Consider the following 23,813-nt stretch of genomic DNA (forward strand, 5'->3'; position numbering starts at 1 on the left):
CACACCAAATGGATCGTAATATGGGACCACACAAAAGTCTCACTGTGATTCTGAAGCAATAGACAAGGAAAAAAAAAATATGTAAAAAAAAAAAAAAAAAAAAAGGTTAACTTTGGAACTTTCCCCATCTCCAGTCCAAATATTGGTGAAAAAAAAGGAGCCTGTCACGATAAACATGCAGTCTTATCGATATATTATAGATGAGTATTCGCGTAATGAATATATATAATTTTATAGTTAATGCTTCATTAGAACTTGTAATTTATTAGTTTATATTCCTGTTCATTCTAGGTGGTCTCTCCACCAACCGGACTCCTAGGCCCAGGAAAAACAGGGATGTATATAAGTTACAATAATTCCTTTCCCACAAAACAAAAAATATAGCTTTCTGTTCAGCTTCTCCAGCTCTTCAACCTGGTGCCTGCCGCACAAAATGTTCAAATTGACAGGCTTTATATGACCAAAGAAACCTTACTACCGGGAATTTGTTTTGTTTTCAAAAATGATGGCTAATACATCAGTCTTATGCCAGACATTTTAAAGAATGTATACTACAGACATTGTTAAAGGTTAATTCCCATCTAAAAGGGATAGCCAAGATTAATAAAAGTGATGGACTCAAATCCCATAGGCTCAAGGGGAGATGTATCTAAACTGGTGCAGAAGAGTGGTGCAGTTGCCCACAGCAACCAGACTGCTTCTCTTCTTCCTCTACACCGGATTTGATAAATCTCCCCAGCAGTGTCTGGAGCTGTGGCCAGGCATGCACACCGCTGCTCTATTCACTTGGGGAAGATTTAATCTTCATTCTCATGATCAGCCAGGGTCCCAAAGTTTATCCTCTAACTTTTGATCTTGGGATTGAACTTTAAGCCATATCCACACCTATCTTAAAATTGAGATCTTGCTGGCACGTGTCGGAGGTGGTGTAAACACTCAAAAGGTTAGTGACAGTTGTGTTAACAGCTGAGCACCACGTGCCATGCTGTTTCCATAAGCTCAGATTTACGAAAATAACAGCCAACAGGGCCATTTACGCAATTCCCATTAAAATTACTTTTAGGGTAGAGACAACTTACGTTGGCCAGATGTGGCCTGAAAGCTAAAGACTGACAAATGGTCTGTTTTACACATTAAGGGTAGGGTCACATGTTGCGCATCCGCAGTGTATTTTACACTGCCGATGTACCAGCAACTGTCACAAGAGCAAGCTCTCTACTGTGGCCAGGTAGCTCTGTGTGTCCGCTCATGGCGGCGGATTTCCTGCTGCGCATTTGCACACAGTGTCTACAGCAGGAAGTCCGGAACTACGAGCAGACAGAGCTACCAGCCTGAAGCAGGGAGCTCGTGCTTGTGACTGCCTTTAGAGAATCCGCAGTGTGAAATGTTGCGGATGCGCAACGTGTGATCCTACCCTAAATGTGTAAAACAGCCCGTTTGTTTTTAGCTTAGCACAACAAAAACTGTTATAAATACTTGCCAATAAGTACAGAAAATTAGTTTTATTATGTTTTGTTTTTTGTGGCTTGTGCATTTTTTAAGACCACTAATAAAACTGCAAAGGAGGAAAACAGGCTCAATTCCAGCTCTCTCACACCTGCAGGTTAGGGGACATAGGTTGCAGATTCACAATAATTTCGAGTAGATTAAGGCTAAGTTTCCACTTGGGTTTTTTCCTGGCAGTTTTTGGATATCTGCCACTAGAGATTTTGAGCCAAAGCCAGAAATTTATTCAAAAAGGAATATGACATATAAAAGGAAGGACTTACACTTCTCCTCCCTTATGGATCCACTTTTGAATTTGGTTCAAAAACGGCACTGGCAGTTTTCCAATAACTGCCAGAAAAAAATAAATAAATAAAAAAAAACCCACAAGTGAAAACTTAGCCCTATCATAACCTGTGTAGGAGGAAGAGGAGTGTGGTAGTCCATCAGATTTCTTTTATTTTTAAAAAGACCTCTGACAAAATGAAAGCAGCAATCTGATTAGTTGCTGTGGGCAACTGCCCCCCTCTTCTACACAGGTTATCATAACTCTCTCTATTTTACTTTCTGGTGACACAGTGCTACAACTTTTCCAGACAAGGCTCTTAAAACAAGTGTCAGTACATTAGCCCCATTTATTAACTCCTACCAGGCAAGTAGTGTCGTCTTCTCCAACTACTAACTTCTATGTCATTCTATTAACTCCCAGATTTCATAACTTTGTGACACAATCAGTTGTTCCATTGAATAAGAGGGTGGAGTTGTGGAAGCAGTTCATATATAAAGTGTGAGTCACTAAAAGATATCATATCCCCATTTCCAGTCACTGCATGCTGGAAGGAAGTTGTCTAGAGAGGGGATGGGCATTTCTTAAAGTTTAGTTGTGAACTACAATACCATATATGCAAAGTTAGAATATGGCTCAGCACTTCAATAGTGAAGCATTAACAGCAACAGAAGCAACTGCAGTTGGGCTGTCTAGACTATGGGCGACATTTATCAAAGCATTTAGTAGTTTTTTTTTTGCTTAAAATTGTCGCAAAAAAAAAAATGCATGTGCGACTGCTATTTTTTGTGCGACTTTTTGATTGTGCAGTGCCCTAAGCAAAAATAAAAATACATAAATAAAAAGAAACTTGCTTACCAAAGCAAAAAGTGATTTTTGACTTGCAGTGGTCAGAGATTTATCAAGTGTGAAAGTCGCAAAAAAAGTGGCATCACATGAAAAAAACCTACTAAATTTACTCCAGCTCAGACATGGAGCAGAAAAAGCCACTACCAAAAGCAAAAAAAAAAAAAAAATTTGCTTACCTGAAAGAAATCTATCAACAGGGTGAAACCAGTTGATAAATAAGTCGCACATAAGCAAAAAAAAATAAAAATTGTAAAAAAATAAAAAATAAATCAAAAGAATTCATAAGCAAACATTGATAAATGTCCCCCTATATTGTTGCTTGTTTAAGCTATTTTAGGCAAGTTTGACATTAGAATCAGGACAGATAACTGAAAGTGGGGGGGGGGGGGGGGGAATGAGACACTAAACAAGCTCATGATGATTCCTTAGTACATGAAAAAGTATGTTCAGATTTCTTTGTATTGTTACAAGTGTTTAAAATAAAAAATAAGTATATAGTGCGATCTTCTAAAGGAAATCTGTCATCAGTATCTCCCGTACTATCCAGCTGGTAACGGGCTTGTAGTGCACCAAGCTCCACATTTGAATATAACAGGGATTACTGAAGACTGGAGGCATGGAGCAATAAGCGGAAGGTATGACTTTCATCAGTGTCGCCCACAGTACAAGCATGTGCCAACAGGTTAGTGGGAGCAATATTTTAAAGATCTATGTGACAAAAAAGGCCTTAAAAAGGGGTTATACCAGAAAGATAAATAGGTCTAAACTGATACATTATGTGAAGTTAAACATATTTCCAAATACAAGTAATTCTTAGAAAGCAATTGTTTTTGGAAAGCAGGCCTACCAATATAGGCTGGATGATGTTTATTTCTGCTTGTTGCCTTGGGGTACGTCCTGTAGGCAGTCCCCTCTTCTGGTCAGGCATGCTTAGTTGCTCAGTTCTCCTCACACACAGACTGAATATACAGCCAAAGACTGGAGCACACAGATGCTACACTACATAAAGTTCACTTACGTACAATTTTTTAAAGTAACTTTTATTGGTCAAGTATAAACAATAAAAAAAATAAACAGTTATGATTAGCACATATATCGCAAGATCACAATCTCAGTGAGAACTGCTATACAGGCTTCCACAGTGCATATAGTCAGGGGAGGTAGCAGAACAGAAACAAGTCCACAATAAAGCAGAAGGTGTAAGTGTGTATGAAGAAGGTTCACTTACATACCTGTATGTATCACATGCAACACAAGGGAAGATACATGTTATGAACTGTGTGATACATGCTAAGACCCAGCTGGGTAGTAACTCACGATACAGGATTTTATACTTGCCAAACAAAGAACGTAATATATATGCTCAAATGTCCATGCAGACTTTCATATGTAGGACAGACTGCCAGGTCTAGAAAAACTCGGTTAACTGAACATAAAATATTAATTAGAAAATTTCTTAACGGAAAAACATAGAAACATCTAAATATGGTGAAAGTATAGTAGCCCGACATTTTTGTGAACTTAGCCATCCTATAACAGTATTGAAATGGTTAATTCTAGAAGTAGTACCTGAAGCAGCAAATGTTAACCTTAATAAGCGACGTCTGTTACAAAGAATATTATTGGATAACTGAACTTGAAAGTGTAATCCCCAAAGGGATGAATGAGGTCTGCAGTTACACATCATTTTTATAACCCGGTTAGACGCTATTGATATTTTCATATATGCATGCGTTTTGTACATGGTGTCTAATGCTGGGCTACTTAATCCTCTCCCACCTCATACCTGACACGCATGACTAAGGGGGCACGTCCCCAAAACACCGTCGCGTCCAAGGTATCGAGCAGGAAGGTGAACTCCGCTCTCACTATGTCTGTATCTGCTGTCAAGCTCCCAAAAGTATTTTGCATAAAGATATCATGAATCTTCAAGACAAATAAAATAAGGATAAGAAGTGAACCATCTGTATTGGGAGTTACTACCCAGCCGGGTCTTAGAAGCTATGAACTGTGTGATAGATACTGCCTTCCCTGGTATTGCATGTGTTACATGAGTTCTAACAGGGACTAGTGGAACTCCCAGTACGAGGTGTATTTATGCCTACGGAGGCGCACTGACAGGAGCAAAGTCACTTATATACCTGTGCATGAGGGAGTCTGGCTGGGATTGAATTGTGTATAAGGCCTTGCCTCCATGAGTAGCTTTGTGAATCTTTACATATAGTCTATTCAGTAGGCTCTCCAGTTCTTTCTACCTTGTTTGTCTCAAACACATTTCTCATAGACGGCCATCATTCCTGCTTTGACTAATTAGTGTCATTTTGGAATGTCTGATATTTGTCCCCTCCGAATAGTAAAGTGCTGCGGAATGTGTTGGCTTACATACATTTTATTTTGGTATTATCTTTTGTAAAGCTATTTCAGTAACAGCTGATTTTAATGCAACCAATAATATACTGCACATGCATAAAAGAATGTAGCAGAAACCTCCCACGCCTCCCAATATATCTTGTGACATCTATAACATTCTTGATTCACTTGCTTCCCCAATTCCTTTTTTGTCCATTTGTTAACAAGCCATTTCAATATCTTCTAAGAGGAGACTTGGCAGTGCAGGAAGTTTCGAGGTCTGGTCAGAACGATTTGTCTGCATATTTTTCCAGCTACTAAGCTTTGTTCTAGAAGTGATTAATTTCCTTTTAAAAAGAACTACACGCATTATATTAACACTTGCAAGGCTGGCAAGGAAAGAAAAAGTAAAAATGGGTCAAGAAAAACAAATCTAGAAAGTCAGGCAAAAGACACTTCTGCCTAGAATACTGACTGTAGGCCATAAAAAGGGACTGTATCAACATTGCCCCATCATATCACATCAATACTGCATGGCAACTGTATAAAAGATGGACAGGATGAAATGCTTGTAGCTATACATGAACAAGCTGTGGCAAAAACCAAATGTCATATAGCTTTGAAGATATATAGCGGTTAGAGATGAGCGAACTTGCAGTAAATTCGATTCGTCACGAACTTCTCAGCTCGGCAGTTGATGACTTTTCCAGCATAAATGAGTTCAGCTTTCAGGTGCTCCGGTGGGCTGGAAAAGGTGGATACAGTCCTAGGACACTTTCCTAGAACTGTATCCACCTTTTCAAGCCCACCGGAGCACCTGAAGGCTGAACTAATTTACGCAGGATAAGCCATCAACTGCCGAGCTGAGAAGTTCGTGACGAATCGAATTTACTGTAAGTTCGCTCATCTCTAATAGCGATTATAAGAGATCTCATTAAAGCAGTAATATGGTAATAGAAAAATAGAGCTGCCAAACCAGTCCTCAGGTTGTATGTGGTATTACAAATCTGCTCCATTTACCACACAAACTGAGGGCGAAGGTGGTGCGGTTTCTAAAAAGGAAGCAGTTTGGTTATCCGGAATTAGAAGACCTATTTAAAGTGTGATCAAGATATTTAGGCTCTGTTCACATCAGTGCTAGAGCCACACAGAAGTTTCTAACATTTTGTTAAGTTATTCTTTAAAAACATAAGTCTGTAAGGCCATTTCTTAGCAATTTCTCCCATGATCTTCTCTCTTCATGTAGCCTTCTAATTCGAATACCCCTACTTTGCCCTTAACAATCCTGCGTGTGGACAAGCTGGACTGACTGCAGCGGGACAACAGTATTGTTACATTTGGCCCATTTTATTATTGGAGTTATTTCATTGTTTAAAGCTAAAAAAGGGAACTTGTCACCACTAATCTATCAGCATTAGGTTATAGAGAAGGACGAGCAAAGTAGATATACATCTCAATCTGTAGGGAATAAAAAACAATATAACTTGTCATTTATTGGTTGAAACCTCTGATTTTAGGAGTCTAGTGGATGATTCTAACATTGGGTGACACTGTCCACCAGACTCCTAAGAAAAGAAACACCCTGTACACTAAGAAACAATGAGGGCAATATTATATCCTGTTTCTTTTATAATTCATTTCTGGGTTTATTGTTCCTTTAATACCCATTATCTCAAGTAGAGGGAGAGTTCACCTTTGCCCTAGACTGACACATAATTTAATGAACACCTGTAGTATTTGTATTTATAGGATTTTTATGTTTTATAGTCCCAGTGATCAATCAAAAACCAATGAATAGTAAGGAAAGGCTATAAAGAATAGGGATGTCCCGATACAGATACTGGTATCAGGACCGATACTGGACATTTGCAAAAGTACTTGTACTCGTACAAATGTCCCCGATACCTAATCCGATCAGGTATCACGGAGGTGTGGTAAGCTGCCTGCACTCTCTGGCACCCGCATTAACCCACTAGACACCACGATCAAAGTTGATTGCGGCATCTAAAAGTCCTGAGATGTACTGCCGGCTAGCTCAGGGATGCTGATCGGGATCAACGTGGTGTCCCGATCAGCTGTGAGGACGGCCGGAGGTCCCTTACCCTGCTCCATGCGTCCTATCGTTGCTCCTTTACTGCTGCCTGCCATGGCAGGCATTAGTAAAGGAGTACCAACAACACTGATCACTGCTATGCTATAGCATATCATTGATCAGTGTATGCAATCTACAAAAGCCCTCTCTCTTATAAAAACTAAAAACACACCCCTTTTCCCCATTAATTCCCTATTACTAGCAGCGGGTTTCACGCTGCGGGAAACCTGCTGCGAGTTACACCACCATTGATTTGAATGGGTCCACAGACAGTCCGCAATAGTGTCAGATTTGCGGACTGTCCGCGGACCCATTTAAATCAATGGTAGCGTAACTTGCAGCAGGAAACTCTCTGCTAGCGTGTGAACACACCCTAAGGGTACGTTCACATGCCACTGAAGGACCGCTACATGCTGCCTTTAGATGTGCCTGTTCGAAGCGATGGATCCGCAGTGTAAAATACTCTGTGGATCCACCTGTGTGAACGTACTCTTAAGGGGAGGGAAAAAAAAAACAAAAAACTGTCACATGACATTGAAAAAAGTACCAGTACTCTTAATGTGTCTTAAAAAAAAAGAAATAAAAAAAATGGTATCAGGACATCCCTAGTAAAGAACAAATGTAAAATGAAGAAGTAAAGAAGTATGTAGAAATCTTAAAGGGAAAAGGAAGATAGGGAGCTATGTATTTGATGTTATAACGGACCTGGGCATTCTGCTTTATATCTGGATTTGGCACCTGGTGGAGCATATATAAAGTTCTCCAGCTGGGAGGACAGCCCCTTACAAACCTTGCCCACCAAGCAATAGTTATTTAAAAAAATAGTCACTACCCAATTCTGATGACCCTGTCAAGACATTAGGACACTGGGCAGTTCACTTATGCAGACTCCTGGCATATTTAAAAGCAGTCCGTGTAGACATCAGTTGTACAGGCAATGGGGCCAGAGGAAGTCTGGCCACTCCCAAAAACTCAGCTCATTGTTTGCAGAGACATGCAGTGAAAAACAAGTAACTGTGTACGGTTTTAATGTAACAGTTTCAATAGAAAACAGTGTGTCATAGTATAATGAGGAGTGCAGTCATTTCTTCACACCTTGCTTACAGCGTCATTCTATTATCTGTTCCCGTGGCCTTACAACTTGTATACCTAGGATGATGTAATGTAAGTATAATCTGCTCTGCCCAAAACAAATGTCTGACAAGTGACCTGACTTTTAGACAGCGAGTAGATGATTGTATTCTCTCACTATTTTGTTTTCATTGCAGTCCGCCCTGTTACTAATAATTTCCTAGCCCCACTGAGCTCTATACACCGACACATCACAAGCAATAAATATCACTGCACTTCTGGTCCCTCAGAGTACCGCTGATGGCATCATGTTTGTTGTGGTGGACCATTATTTATACTGCACATTTGAGGAAAGAACTGTGGGGGTATAGGGGTACAATTTCAGTTGAGCAACAAAAAAAAGGTTGTTAATACTTTCATTCAGACTAGGGCTGGGCGGTATACCGGTTTATACCGAATACCGAAATTTTTGTGCTGCACGATATGAATTTTAACCCATACCGCAAATACCGCTTTGGCCCCTCCCCCTCCGGAATGAATGAATCAGCCCAGCGCTGCGCTGTCCCCACATCGGGGAACTCATCCTATGTTACCTGAGAGCGCTATTCTGCGCCCCCCCAATTAATTATTAACCCAGCTCTGTCCCCATCAGGGTACTACTCACATGTCACCCGCATGCGCTGCCCTCCTCAACCTGTTTGTTGCGGCCGCTGGCACTGACACTCTATACCAGTGGTCTCCAACCTGCGGACCTCCATATGATGCAAAACTACAACTCCCAGCATGCCCGGACAGCCAACGGCTGTCCGGGCATGCTGGGAGTTGTAGTTTTGAAACATCTGGAGGTCTGCAGGTTGGAGACCACTGCTCTATACTGTGCAGTATCCCTATGCCCGGGCTGCAAAAAATAAACAAAATAAACACTAACTCATCTCCTGTTGGTCCGGTACTGGCCCCACTTGTTTCCTGGGGACGGGAATGTTGGACAGCCGTCAGCCTATCGCCGGCCGCATGTTCTGCCTCGGCCGGTGATAGGCTGAGCCCACTGTCATGTAACACTGTTATATACCGTGGAACAGCCAAAAGTTTTAAAAAAATACCGTGATACACACTAGAGATAAGCGAACTTTCAGTAAATTTGATTCGTCACAAACTTCTCGGCTCGGCAGTTGATGACTTTTCCTGCATGAATTAGTTCAGCTTTCAGGTGCTCCCGTGGGCTGGAAAAGGTGGATACATTCCTAGGAGACTCTTTCCTAGGACTGTATCCACCTTTTCCAGCCCCCCGGAGCACCTGAAGGCTGAACTAATTTACGCAGGATAAGTCATCAACTGCCGAGCCGAGAAGTTTGTGACGAATCAAATTTACTGTAAATTCGCTCATCTCTAATACACACATTTGGTCATACCGCCCAGCCCTAATTCAGACTACCGTAAAATTTGCACGAGACCTTGGAGGGCACAAAGCTTGCAAGGAGCAGGATTGTCAGCTGGCTAACAAACCCACTGTGCAACACTATAGATTTTTATGGAACAGAATAAAAAAGCCATAACAGCGGCTGTAGGTAGAAGTTATTGCTCTAACTTGAAATAGCAAGTTTACTTGTTGGGCGCAGCTGTATGGTGCATACTAACATCAGACCACCAGGAAGGCAGATTTAGAAAGAGAATATATACTTTATGGAAAAAGCACATTTAAAGTCAAGAGAAAGATCTGTGCCACAGCAGGAAGCAGGGCCAGGTGGTGAACATAATTCCTTTATCTTTATCTGAACGGTTCATGTTTATGGTATGGCCATAACTAACATTATCAACTGGTGTACTTGGACCCAGAAGAAGATCTTCATATATGACGGCGTTAATGGCTAATCTTTAAACAGACAGAAGGTGGGGGTAGGCTATGACTCAGCAGGCAATAGGGTGTACTGCAAATGGTGTGACAACACAAGGGCAAACCTTCCATGTTTGTAGCCATATAGTCAACAATACAGATAAGTAGGGACATTTATCAAAACTGATGCAGAGGAAAAGGTGACCAGTTGCCCATAGCAACCAATTAGATTGTCAGATTGAAATACTCTGCATCATTGCTATGTGTGCCCATACCCTTAGGGTGCATTAACACATACAGTATCCTGTGCATATTTGAAGTTGTGTTCAGGTAGCTTAGTTTACATTGAACTCTGCAATAAGATCTGCAGCATCAAATCCTGCACATCAAATATGTGCTGTACATGTGAATAGACCCTAAAAAGGTTTATTCACACAGACAGTATCCTGGCCATATTTGATGCTGCAGATTTTAAACGTAAACTAAAATGACTGGACACAACATCAAATTTGCAGCATTAAACCCTGCCTATCAAATATGCGCAGGATACTTAATGTGTAAAAAGACCCCAAAAAAAAAAATATTATGTTTTTATATTAAACCAGATTTAAGACTTTTTGGTATTTTTCTTTTAATGTGGCATTTACTATCTAGATTTTGAAATAACTATGAAATCTTGCAGTTTCCATTTTGGCCACTGGGCCTAAAACTAAGCTGTGACATCCTGTTTAGTACAGATCACTTTCCAGAAAGGCGACACCAGTATATAGACAGTGGCACACACAATAGCTGTTGATCAGCCTCCTCCTGTACGATCAGACACCTTTCCCATTCACATGAATGGGACAGCTTTAGTCAGTCAATGGTTGCCAATGTCCTTGTGGTTTGCTGTAAAGAATCTCTCTAAAATATTGTTAAAAACAGCTCAGACAAGATGGCAGGCTCCATAAAAATGTAAACAAAAATTATAAATTAGAAAACAAACAGTTTCTGCCTATAATTAGTTAAATAAATATTTAGGTGATACATCCCTTTAAGTTCGATATGCATTTCCTTACTTTCAGGCAGACACATAAAATGATTGAAATTTACTGTCGTTGAGAACAAGGGCTGCAAATCTAATTCTGCGCTCAAAAAGTCTGAAACCAAATCAAGACATTTCCTTTTTCACAGACCAAAATAGAACAGTTTATCTAAATGAAAACAAAGTGAATATTCAGACGGAGCCAGACAAAGTCCAGACCCCTTTGTATTTTAGAGCTTTGGTTTAGATCTTCATTTCATATATTTCTACGGGGGCAGGGGGGGGGAAGGTAAGAAACTGGTTTTCATATCCCACTTCTATTATATATTCGATACGGCATGACAGCACAAATCTAGTAAAGAGCCCATTTAGATAATAAGGAATACTGAAAGGAACATACATTAGCACCAGGAATTACGTTTATTTAGTGGATATGGGAGCTGAATCATATAATGAATGGCTTATCCACTGCTAATACCAGCAGTAAGTCAATATGACTACAGACAATTTTCATGCAGAGGTTTCACAAGCAAATTACACAGAGACAATGTTGTGATAGTAAACAGCTGACCCATGTGTTGCTACAGAACAGTATCTAAATGGTGTATCCAATGAGCCCAAGACAAAAATCTAGTAGGACTGAAAATTGGTTAGCTGCAATTCAGCCCCAAAATAATTGTGGAGGCAAGGAGGATGGGACAGAGTATCACCAAAGCCCCCATTTCTTGTTGGGTGTTAAACATAGGTTAGTACCCACCATCAGACTCGGGCTCTGGTCGGAGCCTACGGCCATAATGCAGACAAAATGCATACGGAATATTATGATAAAAACTATAATAGAAAGGAATCATAATACAAATGACAGTGTTTATATGGCTGTGATGTTGGCTGGGAGAAGGATCAGGCATTTTGATTTTTAAGTAAGAACGCCTCTGCCAGTTGCTTACTTGGGTTTTCCATTGAAAACACATGCATGGGACCACTGGGTCCATTGGGTACAGTACCCAGTACATTGGGTTTTAATGTGGGTAAATAGCCTGTCAGTTTCTCTTTAAAAAGTATTCATTTCTGTTAACTATAAAACTTCTTAAAATTGTGTACAAGAATTCTGATTGTATTGTTAATAACCTGTGAAAAATAAAGAAAAAAATGAATATAAAGTTAAGCAGATGCATCTAGGCCAGAATTAAAGTTGCATCTTTTGTGAGGCTGCTCATATTGTAGTATATGTAAACACTGGAAGAGTCTACTATAACAGGTAAGGAAAGTTCTCAGACTTCAGATTCAGCTTCCATTATCAATAATGAATCATTTAGGTAATCTATTTTTAGCCTGGTGAAAGAAAAGCCTCTGGCAGGAGGTGAGTAGGTGAAGCCAGCCCCATACACAGCCACTGCGACTGTTTAGTAAACATGGGCCCTAATACCTTGAAGAGTGATGTGGCAGCACAAGGAGACGTTCACAGCAAACAGACGCTAACATAACTGAGAAAAGCAAACAGTAAAAGCCCATGTGTATATGCAGACGAGACATTTTGTTGTATCATGTGTCAAGTCTACACCTTACAGCCAGAAGGAAACTCTTTGCCTTGTCAATGGAAACTATAGCGTGTCCCGAGTACGGTAGAAGTTATAAAGTTTATCAATTTTAGCAAGATTTGTTATGTATTCCAACTACACGGAGGTCCTAATAAAACGGCCATCTTCACAGGGGAATCCCTACACCCAATAGTCTATAAAAGGTCGGCTGTTAAGAAACCTTTTCCACAAGGAGAACTAAAATATCCTAAACTGCCAGGGACAGTCTGAGTTTTTGCAATAATTTGTCATGGATGTTGTCTCAACGACTAAAAAAGAATATTTATATGCACTTATTCAAGGTGTGAACACTTAGGTGTCCAATGCCTTTTAAATTAGTATTAACCATCCCAATCATTAAAATTAACATAAAAGTATATTTCTACTGAGATCTAACTTTCCCAAAGTTTGAGAAATTGTTTCACCTAAAAATAATGGGGGAGATTTATGAAATCCTGTGCAGAGGAAGAGTGGTGCAGTTGCCCATAGCAACCAGATTGCTTCTTTCATTTTCCACTGGCCTCTAAAGAGGCCTGTGGAAAAAGAAAGAAGCAATCTGATTGGTTGCTATGGGCAACTGCACCACTCTTCCTCTGCACAGGATTTCATAAATCTCCCCCAATGTGTATATGGAGCTTGCGGTTTTAAAGGCTTAAGTGGAATAGAATGTTGACAAAACATCAATTATATATTTTTAAATAAAGTGAACATGTCCATACAGCACAGCCTACCCTTGGCTAACCCTGGTTTCCAAAGCAATATATGCGAGAGATCCATAGCACCACCGTTCTTCACTAGGAAGTGACATGTCAGAAGCCAATATGTGACATGCTGATCCTTTCATCCAAAGTGACCTACTGCTCCGATTAGACGGACTAGGTACTGTGCAGGATACTGGAGGTTCACCCTTTATTTGTAGGATGAAAACTTTTACAAAAGAAAATATGAACCATGATGCAACACAGATTCAGGAAAAAAAATACAATAAAATAATAAATAATGCAATAAGATATTGTAAATCACCGGACAAAGCGACTACAACACATCATCATCAATCCACATAAACATCTGCAGTCTTCTGTAAAAATATTCAGTAATTAAAAAATCTCTGCATTCCTAGGCATTCCCACAGAAGAATCATAACCAGAAACACACTGTTTAAACATCTGTACGTTCCCCTGTCCTAGGGGAAACCTGCCACCAGATTTTAAGGTGCAGACGGTTTGGTAGTGGGTACCGTCATGACCCAAGTCAGGCTGGGGCTACATGAGAATTACAGTAATGTCATGAAGTCACAACATTTACTTCCATAAGCTTACAAGCACCCTTCCCAGTACTGAAATTCAAACTTCCTACCGTTATTTTACCAAGTTGACATGTTTTACCTTGGCAGGTGACTCCCATTTGTCATTTAGGCTAGAGAACTAAGAGGCATGACCACAAAAGCACTTTGTGATAATGAGAGAGAACCTTAAAAGGGGGGGGGGGGGGGGGATGTCCCACAAAGCAAAGTTGGTTAAATCAGATATGTACTACAAACAAGTAAGAGGAGTACAAATGTGCTTTTGTATTTTAGGTAAAATTACCCATTCATCTCTCCTATGGAACTTTTCAATAAAGTATACTGTAGCAGCAATGGTGAGTGCCCTGATCTTTCATTCTTACAGACACAGAATTTATGAAGTTGTATTTATCTTCTGGTCAGTGAGCACCAGACACTGCGTGATTGTGGAAGGTCCGGAGCTGAATCAGCTGAGTCAGTCCTTTTTACCTAAGTGGATCCAGTAAAGCAGTGCCGAGTATCTACTGTGAGAAGTCTCCTATGGATAGGATCGCTTCCTGGTTTCCTCTCTGAACTTTGACCCTTCTGTTGCCAGGCAACAGAGCATACACTTCCCCACAATCCCCTTTGCTTGAATATAATAGAGACTAATGAGCAATAAGCGGCTGAATTTTGCATGTCTGACTATCACTGTGCATGTCCTAAAAGGGTTGTAAAAAAAACAAAAAAAAAAAAAAAAGGTCAAAAACAAGAGGACAAATGGAAGATTAGTAAATATATATCTCAAACAGTACTGCTGCTTGTACATTGGAAATATGTTTAAATTTCACTTCGTGCATCGCTTTAGACTCATTTGTTTTCATGGTAAAAGCCCTTTAACCCCTTAAAGGGGTACTCTGGCGCTTAGACATCTTATCGCCTATCCAAAGGATAGGGGATAAGATGCCTGTTTGCGGGGTCCCGCCGCACCCCGTTAAAATCAGTCCCCAGAGAAGGTTCGCTCCGGGTCTGATTACTGCCGATCCGCCCGCCTCAATGCAAGCCTATGGGAGGGGGCGTGACAGCCTGACCACCAACAGGTTTTCATGGGTTAGGGCACGGAACTCACTCTTGGGCATAGGTGTCTGGATCCAATTTAGAGGGAGGCCTCTCTGGTTCTTCCGCACAGTCCCACAAGTGGACGTGGATGCTGGTATAAAAGTTGTCTACGTAAAAGGTGGTAACCCTTATCTAGCAATGGGTGCACAAGGTCCCAAACGATTTTCCCGCCAACACCCAGAGTGGGGGAATATTCTGGGGGTTCAACATGGGAATCTCGTCCCTCATATACTCTAAACTTGTAAGTGTACCCTGAGGTACTCTCACACAGTTTGTAGAGTTCCATGCCATACCGTGCCCGCTTCAAGGGAATATACTGGCAGAAGAGGAGGAGTCTCCCCTTAAAACTGAAAAGAGACTCCTCTAAAGAGCTCCTTGAGCGGTACCAAGGCCTCCAAAAATTTGGCCACAAAGTGATCAATGACCAGCCTCACTTTGTAAAGGCGGTCATAGGCGGGATCACTTCGGGGGTGGGGGCGTGGGTTATTATCAGTGTAATGGAGGCATTTCTGAATGGCCTCGAACGGCTTCCGTGTCATGACCATACTGTAAAGCGGGGTCTGGTAGAGGATGTCCCCGTTCCAGTACTGCCTGACACTTGTTTTTTTGACCAGGCCCATTTGCAGCACGGGGCCCCAAAATGTCATCATTTCGGCTGCATTGATGGCGTACCATTCATTGGGCCTAGCCAAAAGCCAATCAGGGTGGTGGTCGATGAACTGTTGGGCGTACAGATTTGTCTGCTCCACCATTAGATTGACAAAGTAGTCCCTGAAATAATAACTAAAATAGTCTATTTCAGTGTATCCGGCCATGTCAATCCGGATTCCTGAGTCGCCAACAAACTCAGGAATCTGTGGCTGATAACCCTCTGGGGGTTTACAGATAGGTTCACCGTAAGGGGGCTCCGGTACGCATGTCTGGGGGGCCGGACTCCTATTACAAGCGGCATGGACACTCGTACTAGTATCAGCCAATGGGCCACTATCATGGGGGGGTGCGTGGCCTCACCTGGCGGCGGCGCCGCTGCCGTACAGGAGACTCATCAGTGCTAGATGATGAGGATGAGGAAGAACACAGAGAAGTAGGATCTTCCTCATCCTCACTGGCACATTCGGAGTCGGAGGCAAGTAAAGCTTATGCCTCCTCCAGCGAAAATGCCTACTGGACACAGGACAGTTCTTCAGCCCTGAGGGGCACAGATCTCTGCAGTTCTTCAGCCCTGAGGGTCTCTCTCTCAGCTCTGTCTGCTGACTGAACGTGGTGGGCAAGCAGAGCTGAGAGAAGGGGACATTAACCCCCTCCTCTGCCAGCTGCTATTGGTCGGACGGCCAATAGCAGCGCTCCTGGGGGGGGGGGGGGAAGAGGAGGGGTGTAGATGGGATCACCACCTTCCCCAAGCTACAGGAGGTGATGGGCGGTGTATAGCCGACATGATGGGGGGGGGGTACCCCCCTGGGCATTGTCACGGGATGCCTGCTAAATGATTTTAGCAGGCATGCCGGTCTGGTCCCCGGGGACCAAAATTCCCACGGGCGTACAGGTATGCCCATGGTCCCTAAGTGGTTAAAGGGGTAGATTCCTGGTAACCCAACCAAGCAGCAGGAACAGTCAGTATAAACTGGATGTCACATCAGGAAACCGCCGAAATGCTAATGTCCTGGGAATATTCCACTGTGCCAAGGTTTCTGCACCTAGAAGTATTCAGTATGTATTCACAGATAAACTGCATAATAGAATATCTTGCTGTTCTGTGTGTTTTAAAATGAATATAACATGTTATTCTATGTCTAAAGAAAGTACCCCAACATGTTGAGCTAATCCTGTTCTGTAAAATGTATTATGGTCATCCTCACATTTACTAGTTTCATACACTAGGTCTGGGCATGGCAGACAAATGCACATGATACTCTGAATTTTCCATACAGGATACATTTCTTCCAATAATATCAATTGTAAAGAATAAGTTGTAAAACATAATTGATAACTACCCAACATAAGTGGCCTATATTACATTACTTAAACTATGTTGAACCCAGAAAAGCGAAGCAATTCCAGCATAACCTATGCAAACCGTTCAATTAATCTATACTGAATTAATTACAAAAAAGTAATTGCGCATTGATGCTATTGCTGAACTGAGACCCATTAGGAGTGGGAACCCCACCACATGTAAAGCATGCAAAACACACTTAATTCCAAGCTGACTGTAAAGCTTATAATACAGACAATGATTATTTCCTGAAACTGTGAGCACCGAAGTCAGACTAGGTTTCACTTCAAAAAAGTAATTTGTTTTTTACATTGCTTGAGTAATGTTTAATCTTTTCAATGATCAAGACATATCAAAGGCAAAAAAGTGGTCTTTATCAGGCTCTCTCATTTGGCTAGAAAGACTTGTGGAACTACGTAAATAACCATATTCTTGATTGTTTTAGATAAATCTAGGATTTTCCTACCACAATGTTATACCTGTCATCAAACCATATTTTCTAAACTAACTCAGATTATATTCCCTAACTACTCCTAACACCCCTCCTGCCCTAAAAAAAAATTTAAAAAAATATAAAAAAATTCAGAGCTTTAAAAAGCTGTGTATCATACCTTTCCCCTTGCACACATTGTGTGAGCTCCCGACAGGATAAAGTGGGCGTTCCCCAGCAGGGGCTACATCACTGAAGCCTGCGAGAGCTGTGTCCCACCATGCCCTGCACACACTTCCTGAGTTTGGACTTCTGCAAATCAGGGTGGAGACCAAATTAACTGTTTGGGAGCAGAACAGTGCCACCTAGTGGCCATTTTTTCAATCACATTAAAAACATATAAAGGTTGAGAATTTAAACAGCAAGTAAATAGCAATGTGTCTTATAATTACATAAGGAACAATATATTAAAAGTTTAGTTTGGTGACCGGTACTCCAACATTAAAGCCACATGTTAAATGTAAACCCTAAAATCTTGCCAAATTGCTTTTTGAACACTGCCCATATTCTGAGAATGTAAGCTATGCTACGTTAATAGAACTACTGCTCTGAATTACTAGGAATGGCATAACAGCAATAGACTACTGCTACGTGGAAATTCAGTTATAACTATTCATCTAAGAATGTCATAACCTCTCACCATCTATACCCCGCCAATCCAAACTTATGGAACGCCAGAAGTTTAAAACACATAATATAGGTTGTTTTTTTTTTTATGGAAAATTATGTTTACCATTTTAAGAGCACAACCTCATATACAAAAGATTATCCTGAATCTTTGAGAAAATGTTCTCATCTATACATGAATGTTCTTGCTCGATCAGGAATTCCACTTTTAAACACAATGGGGGGGGGGGGGGGGGGGGGGATTTATCAAAACCTGTGCAGAGGAAAAGTTGCCAAGTTGCCCATGGCAACCAATCAGATTTCTTCTTTCATTTTTAACAAGGCCTCTGCAAAATGAAAGAAGCAATCTGATTGGTTGCTATGGGCAACTAGGCAACTTTTCCTCTGCCCAGGTTTTGATAAATCTCCCCCAATGACATTGGTAGAAATAAAAGGCGTGGGGATGCTATGGACCTTGACAACCTGCCCTTATTGAAAGTATTAACCTCAGGACAGATGATCTGCTTAAGACTGTGTGGGATTTAGTGCTGTCAAAGCGGAAAATGATTGAAGTTCTGTGTTGATCTATATAAAATAAAGCTAAAATAAGAGCATCGGAAAAGTGTAGTCAAAGTCCAGACTTCAACCACCCCTGAAACCACTAAAGCCAATACTAAAGCCTTAATTGAACATGCAGATTTGGTCTAACCACTGCACACATTTGAATTTTTACTTAATGGAGGAAAAAATAAAAAATAAATAAAAAAAACTGTATATTTACTTATTAAGAATCATAAGATCAATCCCAAGGAACAGGAGCATGTAACTTTCAATCCTATCTACATGAAAACCAGACAATACTTCATTAACCCCTTAACGACACAGAATGTAAATGTACATCCTGGTGAGGAGGTACTTAACGCACCAGGACGTACATTTATGTCCTGTACATGACTGCAAGCATGGGCAGGTCCCTGCTGCTATCAGCAGCCAGGGGCCTGCCGGTAATGGAGAACATGAGCGATCGTGCTGATGTCCACCATTAACCCCCCAGATGCCATGATCAATACAAATCACGGCATCTGAGCCACCGTGGTCGGGAAAATGTATGATCGGATCGCCTGCAGCGATGCCGCGGGGATCCGATAATCCATAATGGCAGACGGAAGTACATTGGTTCAAAAAAATTTTTTTTTTAATTATATTTTTGAGTAAAAAAATAAAATAAAATAAAAAGCTGGCCCTGCAACTATTGCTTGTGTGTCTCTGGGAAGAGGCAAAATACAGGAAGTGTGGGTGGGACAAGCAGGACTCTGCAGGCTTCTGGTTTGTCAGCCTGCCATGTGAGCAGGGGACGTGTAGCTGGCTACAGATCTTTGATCCACACACATTGTAAGGGCGCAACCTCACTACTGTCCATTCGGAGTCCAAGCGCTCTTGCAAACTATGAACATTTCACTCATTTCTGCGTGTATTCCGCTTGCTGTAGCATATTAATGATCCCAACAAGTGGCTCCTGCACCGTTCAAATTGGAGGTTCCGTAGCAGAACTTCAGTCAAAGAATTGGATTCCACATGCTCATTCTTTCCACACAGAAAATCCCCTTAGTTAACAGGCTTTAATTTCAATTTGGTCGGCGCAGTTTCTGTAAAGACATTACTGAGGAAGGGGTCAGGATATCACCTATGTGTACCCCGAAACGCGTTTGGTCAGATTGATTATTGCTACGTGTTCACACGGATGTGCAGTTCACTTAAGTCTTTTACCAATTGCTTAAATTTGGACTTGAACATTTATTGGACTACTCCACACATGGGAAAGAGTGTTCTCCCTATCAGGATTACATCTATTGCATCCTTGAAGGACTTAAACCTATGACTACAAACTCCAGCAGACCTTGCTATTCATCTCTGAATTTTCGTACCTCCTGTCCGACGCCTGGGTGTTCTAAACTCCGGGATTCAGCGGGACTCCTAACAACCAGACCAGGACCCTGCCTCTTAGGTCAGCTGATCTGCAACCAGCTGACAGTTACACGTCACACGCCAGCGGACGGTGCAGACACACGCGTGGAGAGAGCGGCGGCGGCAAACACATCAGCCGAAGGCTGCTCCCGGCCGAAGGAGTCACCCTCCCGAAGCGCAACATCGAAAAACCCAGCAAACATCGGTCGAGGGCGGTGAGTGGCACACAGTGCCAAACAAAAACTTTTTATTCCAATAGAAAAATTGTTGAAAAACAGTGATACGTCCCACAGAGTGATATAGGAGTCACAGACTATTTGTGAATTTGGAACTTTTATTTCCATTTACAGCGTTTAGGAGTGGAGACATTCTTTTTATCCCAACAGGATTTTCCCTCCCAGCAGGCCTTTTATTCCTGAACAGGTCTATTATTCTACAGGACTTTTTGGTGGCATTTATAGAACTTCAGTATTATATTTACATCTATTTAAAAGTGAACCGTTATTATATATCCTCATATTGTTGTGAACAATTGTTAACATTTTTATTATTAGCTCTGATATTTGCCAATAACTGCAAGGGCCCTGCGGTGGTGAATATTTGGAGGTATAGACTCATTTTAATACATTAAATAATATTTTTATATGCTGGCTTGATAATATGAATATAATATATATTTACATTATTGAATACTACACAATATTGTGGGAGGGGCAATGATCGAGTGTCATACTATTAGTTAGTATAAGTTTCCACGTATCTATCACATACTTCTCTCTAGTAGTGAGTTACTGAGGACTGAACTCATATTTTTTGACATTATTACCTTTTCCTTGAGTGAAGGAATACAGTTAACCTCGTACTTTTACTGTGAGCTCCACATACTATTCTTTTCTAATTTACAAATCTGTACAAAAAAAAAAAAAAAAAAAAAAGAGGTTGCAGCAGCACTCAGTCAAAAAAAATTTAAATAAATAAAAGAATGGAGGCTCTTAATGCCCTTTTTGATCAAAATGTGTCCCCCCTCATCCACCACGCGGAGGTGGCCTCATTTCAGATGGAACCCTAACACACATTCTGAGCCTAACACTCATAACACTAACCTTTGCTGGGCATATAGCCTCTGACTGGGTGACATGCTGGATTCATTATCAATTTAAAAACCTCCTGTGAAAAAGGGGAGAGGTGCACGGCTACAGAAGGTGCCATTCCCCTAAGTTGCACAAAAAAAAAAAAAAAAAAAAAAAAAAAAAAGAAAAAGAAAAATAGCCAGCACAACTACCTAATACACGGGTGCACGCTGCTGTGGCAAATACAGAGTGTACAAAAAAAAAAAAAAAAAAAATTAGTTTAATTTACAAATCTGTTCAACTTTCTGGCACCAGTTGATGGTGATGGCAGAAAGAAAGTTTTAAAAAAAAAGAGCAATTTAATTATTTACATAATCACACAACCGCAAAGCCAATCATGGAAAAATGCAGGGCTGTGGAGTCGGACGAAATTTTGGGTACCTGGAGTCTGAAAACAATGCGCCGACTCCTACTAAATTTAGATTGGAATAAAAAAAGCAAGTTTAAATGTCCCAATTCACAAAAAGTTATAATTAATGACTTCTCTACTGTAAGAATAAAGACCAATGAATGCAGTGCCTCATGTAACCGCAAAACGAACACGTTAAGTGACCGTGAAGAAGCATGCTTTTCATGTGCTTCACTATATGGCACGCAACGCACAATTAGGAGCGGCAATACTTATACTTTCCATAGTGTTGTGTTCTGCTGTTACAGGGAACCCATGGGTAACCTAGCCTCTCACTGATAAGTAAATATGTGTTTTGCAGGACTAGAGACACTTGTATAAGTAAAGGGTATGGGGAGTCAATAGTTCAAGACTGAAGCTATAAACCATTGGAAAAACTGCTGCCATTCAGCTAATGCTACAAAAACTTGTAAACTCCGATTGTTAGCTTAAACTTTAAACATGACTATGGGATTCTACTAAGGAAATTATGTTTTATAATAAATGCCCCTTCCTGGATCCTCCCACTGCCCTATCTTCAGCAGCAGATCAGCACACAAAAAGGAGAAGGCAGCAGCTTCTGCCCAACTACCTCTCTCTGCTAGAAGAGCTTAGAAGAACTTTGTGGAACAGCTTCTTGGATTCAACTGTAAATGTTTATAAATACATTCGCATATTAAGATATTACAGAGTCGGAGTCGGAAGTACAAAAAACTGTGGAGTCGGAACATTTATCTACAGACTCCACAGCCCTGGAAAAGTGTCACTATTTTTACAGAGATTCCGGAAAATAGCTAGAAGATTACAGGGTTACTATTAGGGATCGACCGATATCGATTTTTTAGGGCAGATATCGATTGGTCACCTTTCAGGCCGATAGCCGATAACTTATACCGATATTCCAGTATAAAAGTTATTGGCTATTTCAACCCCCCGGCGGTGCAGAAGCTGTTGCAGATCAAGGATTTAAAGCGGGCGCTTTAAATCAATGAACTGTAGAGGCTTTTGCGGTGCCAGAGACTGCTGCCACAACCCGCTTCTCTCCCCCTGCCTGTCCAAAGTCTAACCACCACAGTTGCCCCATCGCCTCCCCCCCAACCTCTGCCCACATACTGCCGCCGCTGCCCCATTGCCTCCCCCATCCTCTGCCCACATACCGCCACTGCATCGCCTCCCCCCATCCCCGGTGTTATAATTACCTTTCCCCGGGGGTCCGCGATCCTTCTGGCTCCGTCGGTGTCCGGCACGGTCACTGTGCGCACTGACGGCGACGTCGCGTTGGGGACGTCACTCGTCATTACGCAGCTCAGCGCACAGCAATAGCGCAGGAGCCAGAAGGACCGCGAACCCCCGGGAACAGGCAATTATAACACCGGGGATGGGGGGGAGGCAATGGGGCAGCGGCGGTGATGGTAGTCTATGGCCGGGGCATTATTGGCATGGTAATTGCCGATACCGTTAATGTCCAAAATCCCGATTATCGGCCAAACCGATAATCGGTCAATCCCTAGTTACTATGATGTGGTACAATTTAACAATGCATGAGCAAACTGCCTTAAGAATTCTAGTTCCCGTCATCTTCACTTAAAGAGGCTAATTTATATAAATATCAATTTTTTTATGTTCGAACATGAATAACCACTTTGGTTAAATCAATTTTCAGATAAAAATCATTAGTTTGATAAAACGTGCTATGTGATGCAATTTACCAGATTTTCAACTAACAGAACAATCTGTGTTGGAACATGTAACACTCCTTTAAATATTCAGAATAATTACTTGTGCACAAGTTGCCAGAAATACTTGAACAAAACATGTTAAAACAAGACTTATTGTTTGCTGGCTTTAAACAACTTAACTCATTAACAACTGGAAAATAAATCTTATATAAAGTACCTTAAACAATCACAAAAAATTTTTAATAAAAAAAATGTACACAGTAAAACCTTTAAGAAGACCACCATTCTGAGATGACCCCCCTTATCTAGACCAGATTTTCAGCTCCACCATATATTATGCATACGAGCCAATAACTTTGAGAAGCCCCCCCCCCCCCCTCCCAAACAGGAGACCCCCTTTCCATGCAATATTGGATGGTCATCTCCAAGAGGTTTTACTGTATATATATTTTAAAAGGTTTTAACATTTTTCCAAATATTTGAATTTTTCGCTGAAGCAATTTTTTTACTACACACTATGGGGGAGATTTATCAAAACCTGTCCAGAGGTGAAGTTGCTGAGTTGACCTTAGCAACCAATCAGATCACTTTCATTTTTCACAGTTTTTTTTTTCAAAA

The 23,813-nt window shown here is 41.1% G+C and overlaps 1 protein-coding gene across 5 annotated transcripts in view; it reads right to left on the reverse strand.

The window, feature by feature from the left end:
* Positions 1 to 23,813, reverse strand: part of LUZP1 (leucine zipper protein 1) — a 101,461-nt gene that overhangs the window by 52,428 nt on the left and 25,220 nt on the right. The window contains exon 1 of one of the 5 annotated variants that reach the window (XM_056557021.1): positions 14,336 to 14,414. The exons of 3 other annotated variants lie outside the window; for them this stretch is intronic. The gene's annotated coding sequence lies outside the window, so the exon portion shown is untranslated. Of the gene's footprint in view, positions 1 to 14,150; positions 14,273 to 14,335; positions 14,415 to 23,813 lie in introns of those variants that run through there. One more of the 5 variants, XM_056557024.1, reaches the window with a different exon arrangement.

Source organism: Hyla sarda, chromosome 2 (assembly GCF_029499605.1).
Source record: "Hyla sarda isolate aHylSar1 chromosome 2, aHylSar1.hap1, whole genome shotgun sequence".
NCBI lineage: Eukaryota > Metazoa > Chordata > Amphibia > Anura > Hylidae > Hyla > Hyla sarda.